Source organism: Pinus tabuliformis, chromosome 5_1 (assembly GCF_031772625.1).
Source record: "Pinus tabuliformis cultivar Carrire ecotype Pingquan chromosome 5_1, CPIR1, whole genome shotgun sequence".
Classification (NCBI taxonomy): domain Eukaryota; kingdom Viridiplantae; phylum Streptophyta; class Pinopsida; order Pinales; family Pinaceae; genus Pinus; species Pinus tabuliformis.
In genome coordinates, this window is record NC_142305.1 from 638123446 (window position 1) to 638131562 (window position 8117).

The window sequence follows — 8117 nt, forward strand, 5'->3', positions numbered from 1 at the left end:
TACATAGATAAAGCACAAGATAACCAATAGAAATACATTGATACTTCTCAAGCTCCCATCATTTTGACTCTCTCCTCAAGAAATGGGAAACAGAACACATCACTACACAGGAGAAAGACACCACTATTACAATATATTCATCAATTTAATAAGGAAAGAGGAAATCAAATCAATGAAATTAATTGTCTGACCATCAATCAAACACATCATCCAATCAATCTGCTAAGGGGCTAACTAACCAAATATTATTTTCTTTTATTGGACAAAAATAATGAAACAACTTGAATCAATCATGCAAGGGAAATTCAGAAAAACACATTGAATTCTAAAATAATTTAATAGATAGTTTAACTAAGAAAATACAAGGGGCAAACAACTGCAACAAACAAGTTGCTCATACATACAGAGTTTATAGCCGCAGAGCATAATTTAGAATGCAATTTACCCAGTGAAGGGGAGAAAACTAACCGACTATATAGCTTATACATCACCTCAATTTACATCATCATTTCATTTCTTCAATTACAGGATCAAAACTAGACCAAGGAGAAAGAAAACAAGCAATTGATAGAACAATGCACCACTTCACTTTAATCTTCAGTAACCAGATTCTCGTTGAACGGAGGAAACATCAAGACATCAACAACTATCTCTATTCAATTACATAGAACAACTCAACCATCAATCACCATCATTTCATTCATCATCTACAACAACCTTTGTATTTACCATCATGTATCATACCTACTTACTTCTATACTCAATCATCATGCATCAAAATTTCCCTTCATGTAGAGGAATATAAGACTTCATGTATCTTTACAGGGGTGAAACCACTTACCTAGATGCAGTGAGGTTCCTTAGTGGTTTCCCACCGGCATAATTAAAGGGTGCCTCAAGAGATAATTTATTCTTCTTAGTCATCGCAGTTGCCATTCAACCATAATCCAAGGTTCTGCTGAAGCAACAGAGGAAGCGAAAGAATCAAATACCCTAAAGTATTTTCCCACCTCCCTTATCTGCTCTTGCCCGCTCTTGTCGAATTTCACCATGTCCGTTACATCCTACAATTATAGCAAATTGGTCAAGACTTGAGGTCAGCTCTTTGCCCAAAATCAAATAAATAAACCCACAATTATAGCAAATTGGACAAGATTCAATGTCAGTTGCATCCACAGTTCAGAAATTCAACCAAAATCAGATAAATGATCTCAAACATACCTTAACCTTAAGCATTCACTTGTAGCCATTGTATCTGTGGGTTACTTGGGCAAGTTCCATTTCAGTCCATTAAACCCGGAGGGAAAACAACAACAAAAAATAGGTAATAAGAAAGAAAGAAATGAAAAAGCATGGCCATGCTGAAGATATAGAAAATAATAACTACAAAACTGAAAATACCAAAATCCAGACCAACATCAAGAAAGTAATAACCACAAAATTGAAAATACCAACATCCATAGCAACAACAAGAAAATAATAGCTACAAAACTGAAAATACCAAAATCCACAGCAAGAGCAAAAAAATATTAAAAAAAAAAACAACCCAAAAATAAAATCGCTCATGAATAACCAAAGATGGTCGCCATAACATCGTATCAACGCGCTACATCACATCCACATCGTGTGCATTCAGACCAAAGGTCGAAGTCTGCTGTGACCATCGCCAAGTAGGAGTTAAAGCGAGCTACTGCTGCAACTGTATAAGTGCAAAGCCAGGGTCTACAAATTAAATTTGAGGTAGGGTTTACTGCGATGACAATGGGTTGCTCAATCTTTATCTCGTGCTGCTTCTTATCATTCATGATGCCGTCTTCTCTGGTAAACCCATTTTTCAAGCCACACGTGTGACCTAGTGTTTCTGCAAAAGAAGCCAAAATTACAGGTCTACAACAGTAAGCGGAAATTCTGAGCTAGGGCCAAAATTTGAACCAATGGAACAAGTTTGACCAGTGTTGACTTGAACGAAGAGAAGTTCATAAAGAAGAGACTTTGACTTGGACTTGGAGGGGTTTTTGGTCAAGGGTCTAGGTCTTGGAATTCGTCAATTGAAGATTCTATAAGAAGAAGAATTCTTGTGGGTTTTCCTCTCAGATTGGAGAGGTTTTGGCCCTGACTGATCACCTATATCTTGTGTTCTTTGTCTTATTGTTCTTTTCAGATTTGTAGTTGTTTGATAAAGAAAAACACTAATAATATCAAGTGAAAGAAGAATCTAATTAAGTGAAGTAAAAATACACCACAAACAATTATCAAAGCAAGAGAAATCATTCTATGTTGTTGCCCCTAGATTTCTCAACATGGTATCAGAGCTAAGGTGACAAGACAAGGAAAGGAAGCTTATAGAAGAACACTCAAGGGATGAAAAACTAAAGGATCATCAAAAGCTTCAATCATCAAGAAGGATCACTCATCTCAAAAGGCACCACAAGGACAAAGTCTACATCATCATCTTGAAGGAAGTTACTAAAGAACACCACAAAGCCCTAGTTCATTCAAGGACACTAAACTTAAAGCATTCTTGAGAATCTCGCACAATGATCACCTCAAAGAAAGAGAAGACTTCAAAAACCCTGCCTCTACTCAAAGAAGGAAGGAATACACATTGAAGCATCTTGAAGTCTCTACATACAAGGGAAGCAATAAGAGGTGTTGTTATCATCATCAAAGGATCAATGTGATCTCCCTCTCTTTGAAGGATCACTTTTGAAGGAAGACGTCTTCAACAAGAAGACATCTTCTATTATCAACATCATCATCAAAATCAAGAAGGCCTCAAATTGAAGATATTGTCATCAAAGAAGCATATCTTCACTTGACAAGCAATTATCTTTATATCTATGTCTAAATCTATCAAAGTGACTTCATTTTGCAAGGAAAGCAACAAATTGGTTGGGTCATCAAATTTCCTTGCATGATGAAGAAGACTGATTTGATCCTCATAGAAAATTAAGTTGTTGAACATATATCAAGGGTGCAATCACTAAACCTCCAAAGGAAGAATCTCAAGCTATTGAAAAGTACATGAAAGGGGAGGTAAGGGCTCAAAGGATCCTAATAGAATCCATCAAAGATCCCCTCATACCCTATGTATCAAAGTTGGAGACATCAAAAGAAATATACGATAAACTAGTAAAATTATTTTCTGTAAGTACTGCTAGAGAAGTGATATCATTAAGACAAGAACTCTACAAGATGAAAATATCAAAGGAAGAAGGAATAGCCTCATACTTTATGAGGGTGTCAAAAATAAGAGACCAACTACAAGAGTTGGGAGAAATAATGTCCGACAAAGAAATGACCACCATAGTGCTCAATGCACTACCAGAGAAATGGGGCAACTTTACATCAAGCATCTATGGAAAGAAGGAAGCTACCCCATTCAATGAACTATGCTCATTGTGTAAGATTGAAGAAACTTGATTAAAGGCAAAAATTGATGTAGGATCAAACGAGCAAGCTCAAGCATTTTCTGCCATGGCTAGGAAGAAAGGAAAGTTTGGTCCTCATCAAACGAGCAAGCTCAATCATTTTCTGCCATGGCTAGGAAGAAAGGAAAGTTTGGTCCTCAGAAAACGAACAAGAAGAATATGTCAAAATCCCAATGCTATGGTTGTCATGAATATGGGCACTACAAGAGAAATTGTCCTAAACTCAAGAAGGACAACAACAAAAGAGGAAGAGAAGAGGCCCATATCACCGAAGAAGTGTAAGAAGCTAAAAAGAAGAAGTCAATGAAAGAGGAAGCGAAAATCTCTACTATGATTAAGATAATCTCCTCCACCGAGTTCTTTTTAGTTTTTTTAAAAGTATAGCTATCATGGTAGGAAACATGAGAAGCATGATAGGATGCATCATTTTAGGAGATGGCATCATAGTAGCATACCGTTGAAAAAATAACTCATGATATCATTAGAAAAGCTTGAAAGAATAACTAAGGTAGAAGTCTACATGGAAGTGGCACTCATCATATAAAGGAAGTAGCTCTTGGTAACCTCACTGCAAAATCATCTAGCATGATAGAAGAAATTCATCATACATCATCATCATGAGAAAGGATTTCATTAGAAAAGCTTGAAAGAACAACTAAGGTAGAAGTCTACATGGAAGTGGCAGTCATCATATAAAGGAAGTAGCTCTTGGTAACCTCATTGCAAGCATGTGTAGTGCATATGATTGAAAGAAAGTCATCTAGCATGATAGAAGAAATTCATCATCTTGAGAAAGGATTTTCTACCGAATGAGGATAATTTAGATCGTCTATTGGAATCTTCATTAGAAGGTTCACCTTTCTTGAAGGAAGCAAATGTCTCGCTGAGAACTCCACCTTGTATGGGATTCATTGTTTATAAGGATGATGGTATGGTGACAAAGGAATGCAGCATGTCGTGATAGTTGAAGTACTCTCTATCAAGAAAAGGAAGTTGTTGAAGGAAGCCTAGATGAACAAAAGAAGGAAATAAGTATGTATGCATGTATTTAATTGACTCATGTCGTCATATGGTTGCATAAGTAAATTCTCTATCTCATGAGCATGATCAAAGAAAGGGGATCTCCTCCTTTGGAAAGATGAATGAAGGCATGGTTCACATATTGACTAGATGAGATCAACATAATATGCCCTCATATGGGATATGAGGTGGTTGACAGAAAATGAAGGAACTTCGCATATGGGATATGAGGTGGTTGACAAAAAATGAAGGAACTATGGATGGAAGTTCCTGGGGAGCAATATGTGAAGAAATAAAGAGATCGTGAAAGATGCAATTATGGTCACATAGAAAAGGAACATCCAATAACTAGAAGAATTGGCCACGACATCTCCATAGAGAAGGCATGACGACCCTGATAAATTTTGTAAAGAAAGACCCTCGATATTGAATATCTTGGAGATGTGTCAATATGTATGCAGGATGTTAATGTTGCAACAAGCGGATGTCATGATGAAGGGTCGTCACAAAAGGAAATTTGATCTAATGTTCATTTTTTTATTTTTGAACAATATCTGGATGGGCTGATACAGAGCTACCAAAAGGGAGTTGTGGATTTCACCTACAACTAGTATTCATGTGGAGGAATGGAATATCCTAAAGGAAACATGATGCGGAAAAGGTAGTTGTATGAAGAAAAACCAGATATGGACTAGTAGATCACTTTCCGATAAGGAAAGGATGACATGACCGACATGGTTCATGAATGAAAGTGATGGATATTCAATTCCCTACAAAGAAGTCCCAAGAGTTGAAGGCTCCATAATGATAAAGATGAAATTCATGACATTAAAAGGAGGAGCTCTTCTAGCAGCTAATAGTGCCATGATCTCCACCAAAAAGATGTTGTTGGAAAGCAAGTCCCTGGTTAAGAGGGAGATTGGAAGTAAGTCCCTGGTTAAAAGGGGGAGCTTGGACAAGTTCCAGAATGAGGGGAACTTGGGTACATTCCTTTTGTAGGAATGGGTACATTCCTTTATAGGAATGGGTATGTCCTCTCTAATTGATAGGGAGAGATAGAGACATCATTCTAGTCTTCACTTTGGGAAGAAAGAATGGAGGGTAAGCATCTGGAATCCGATACTCTTTGAGGATGTGGTAGGGAATCCAAGATAAGAGTAGTCGTAGAGGACCAATATTCTTCGAGGACTGGGAATCCAAGATAAGAATAGTCCTGGAAGGACATACCCTGTGAATGTTGGGGTGGCATATGCTCATTGAGAGACAATGATGATGGTGTTTATAAATCATTGGTCTCGTCAGCATTGTGCTCTGATCTTGTGGAGAGATAGAGTTGTTATTCAATGCCTTGCTATGTGACAATGTTGGAAGATACGATGCTAAACAGATGGGTTACCAATCCAACTCTTCTTATGAGAATTCTTAAGATTGAGAATGTCCAAGTACCTTGTATGAATTATGAATACCTCCCTAGTTAAGAGGGAGCATTGAAATATGTAATTAGGTTCGGTCTTCATAATGACACATGTAATCATGATTTTATGTATTTGATGCAATGAGAAAAATAAATTTTATTATTGTTGTTCTTGAGGCATGGGTTTCATGCTCAAGGAAATTTATTTTTAGGTCAAGCTCTCATTGTGAGATCCTAGGGCTTGTCATTGAGTCTACAAGTCATTAAGTCATTGTCATGTATGAAAGACCCATTTTGGGGCATGTTACATATTGTAAAAGAAATTATTTGAGTCAAAATAAAGTCAAATAACCCTCCAAGACCTCGTCAAATGCTAACAAACAAGTCGGCCTATTTAGAAGGTGAAGTCGGCTTAAAGGCAGTTACAAGTCGACTTATAAAGATGGACATGAAGCCTATATAAAAGAGGACTCGGCCTCATTCAAGGACTCACTTACAAAACACACAAGTTCGTTCAAGGAAGAGCAAAAGTGCAAGGAAGAGAAGGACAAAAGGAAAGAAGAATAATCAAGTTTTGAGACTGTTTTCTTGGGTATTCTTCTCACACGTGTGAAGTGAATTAGGGCCTCCCTCTGCAGCAAATTGCAGTGATCACCAAGGACCAAAAACTGGATCAAGGAAGGTCTCTCTAGCAAGCCGAATTGTCAAAGAAAGGAAGTCAAGTCAAGCGAAGTTGAAAGGAGGCAAATTTTTCCATTTTTCAAGCCACGCGTGTGACCTAGGGTTTCATCAGAAGAAGCCAAAATTACAGGTCTACAACAATAAGCTGAAATTCTGAGCTAGGGCCAAAATCTAAAGCAAAGGAACAAGTTTGACTAGCATTGACTTGAAGGAAGAGAAGTTAATCAAGAAGAAGCTTTGACTTGGTCTTGGAGGGGTTTTTGGTCAAGGGTCTAGGTCTTGGAATTCATTAATTGAAGATTCTATCAGAAGAAGAATTCTTGCGGGTTTTCCTCTCAGATTGGAGAGGTTTTGGCCCTGTTTGATCATCTATATCTTGTGTCCTTTGTCTTATTGTTCTTTTTGAGACTGGTTTTTGTTTGATAAAGAAAAACACTAATAATATCAAGTGACAGAAGAAGTTAATTAAGTGAAGTAAAAATACACCACAAATAATTATCAAAGCAAGAGAAATCATTCTATGTTGTTGCCCCTAGATTTCTCAATAGACTAACAACCATAAGCCTAGTGAAGGAAATGGTAGGGACAATGGAGGATTAGATAAGCATCTGGGACTGATACTCCTTGAGGAATGGTATCCAATATAGGAGTAGTCCCAAGGACCAATACTCTTTGAGGACTGGGAATCCAAGATAAGAGTAGTCCTGAGGACCAATATTCTTTGAGGATGGGGTGATATCCAAGATAAGAATAGTCCTATAAGGACATACTTGGTGAACATTCAAATGGGGTATTTTCTTTGAGAGGCGATGGTGGTGTCCAAATGTATGCCTCCCAACATTATGCTCATGCTCTGATCTAGGGGAGAGATAGATCTTGCCAGTCAAGGCCTTGCTACTTTGTAATTGACAATGTTGGTTATTATGATTCTTATCAATCTGAACTCAACTTATGAGAATATTTCAATTTGAGAGTATCCTTGTATGTTGTTGAGTCATTATGAATACCTCCCTAGTTGTTAAAATTGGCAACTAGGGCCAAACTCCATGTGGGTCAGCTTATTTATGGCAGCTGATATTTTTATTGGATCCCTCTCGTCGAGAGGTGTAGGATTGATCTAAAGATCATCCGATTCCGATAAGTATTTATGGAGATATGAATTTATTTTGATTATGGAATTATTATCAAGCCGACCAGCAATTTGAGTAGGCTCAGAAGCCCAATAGACATGCCTATTCATCATCTACGTTTTAGTATAAATTGGCAAGGACTTGAAGTCATTTTAACACACACTCTTTAGGTGATCTCCTCTCCACGTCTTGGGTTTTTGGAGAAGGAGAGATACTAAAGAGTATGATGCCCTAGCTACCATACGATGCCCTAATCCGTTAGCAATGGGAAGCAACTATACGCACAACAATGTGATGCCCTAGATGCAGTTATACGCAGTCATGAAAAGGAACCGCTGTCAAGGCATGGAGCCACAGTTAGAGGAGATCTGGCCGCAGTAATGGAGCAGCCCTAAAACACAGTCAAGGGAGACATTGATACGTTGTCCTAGAAGCCTTCAT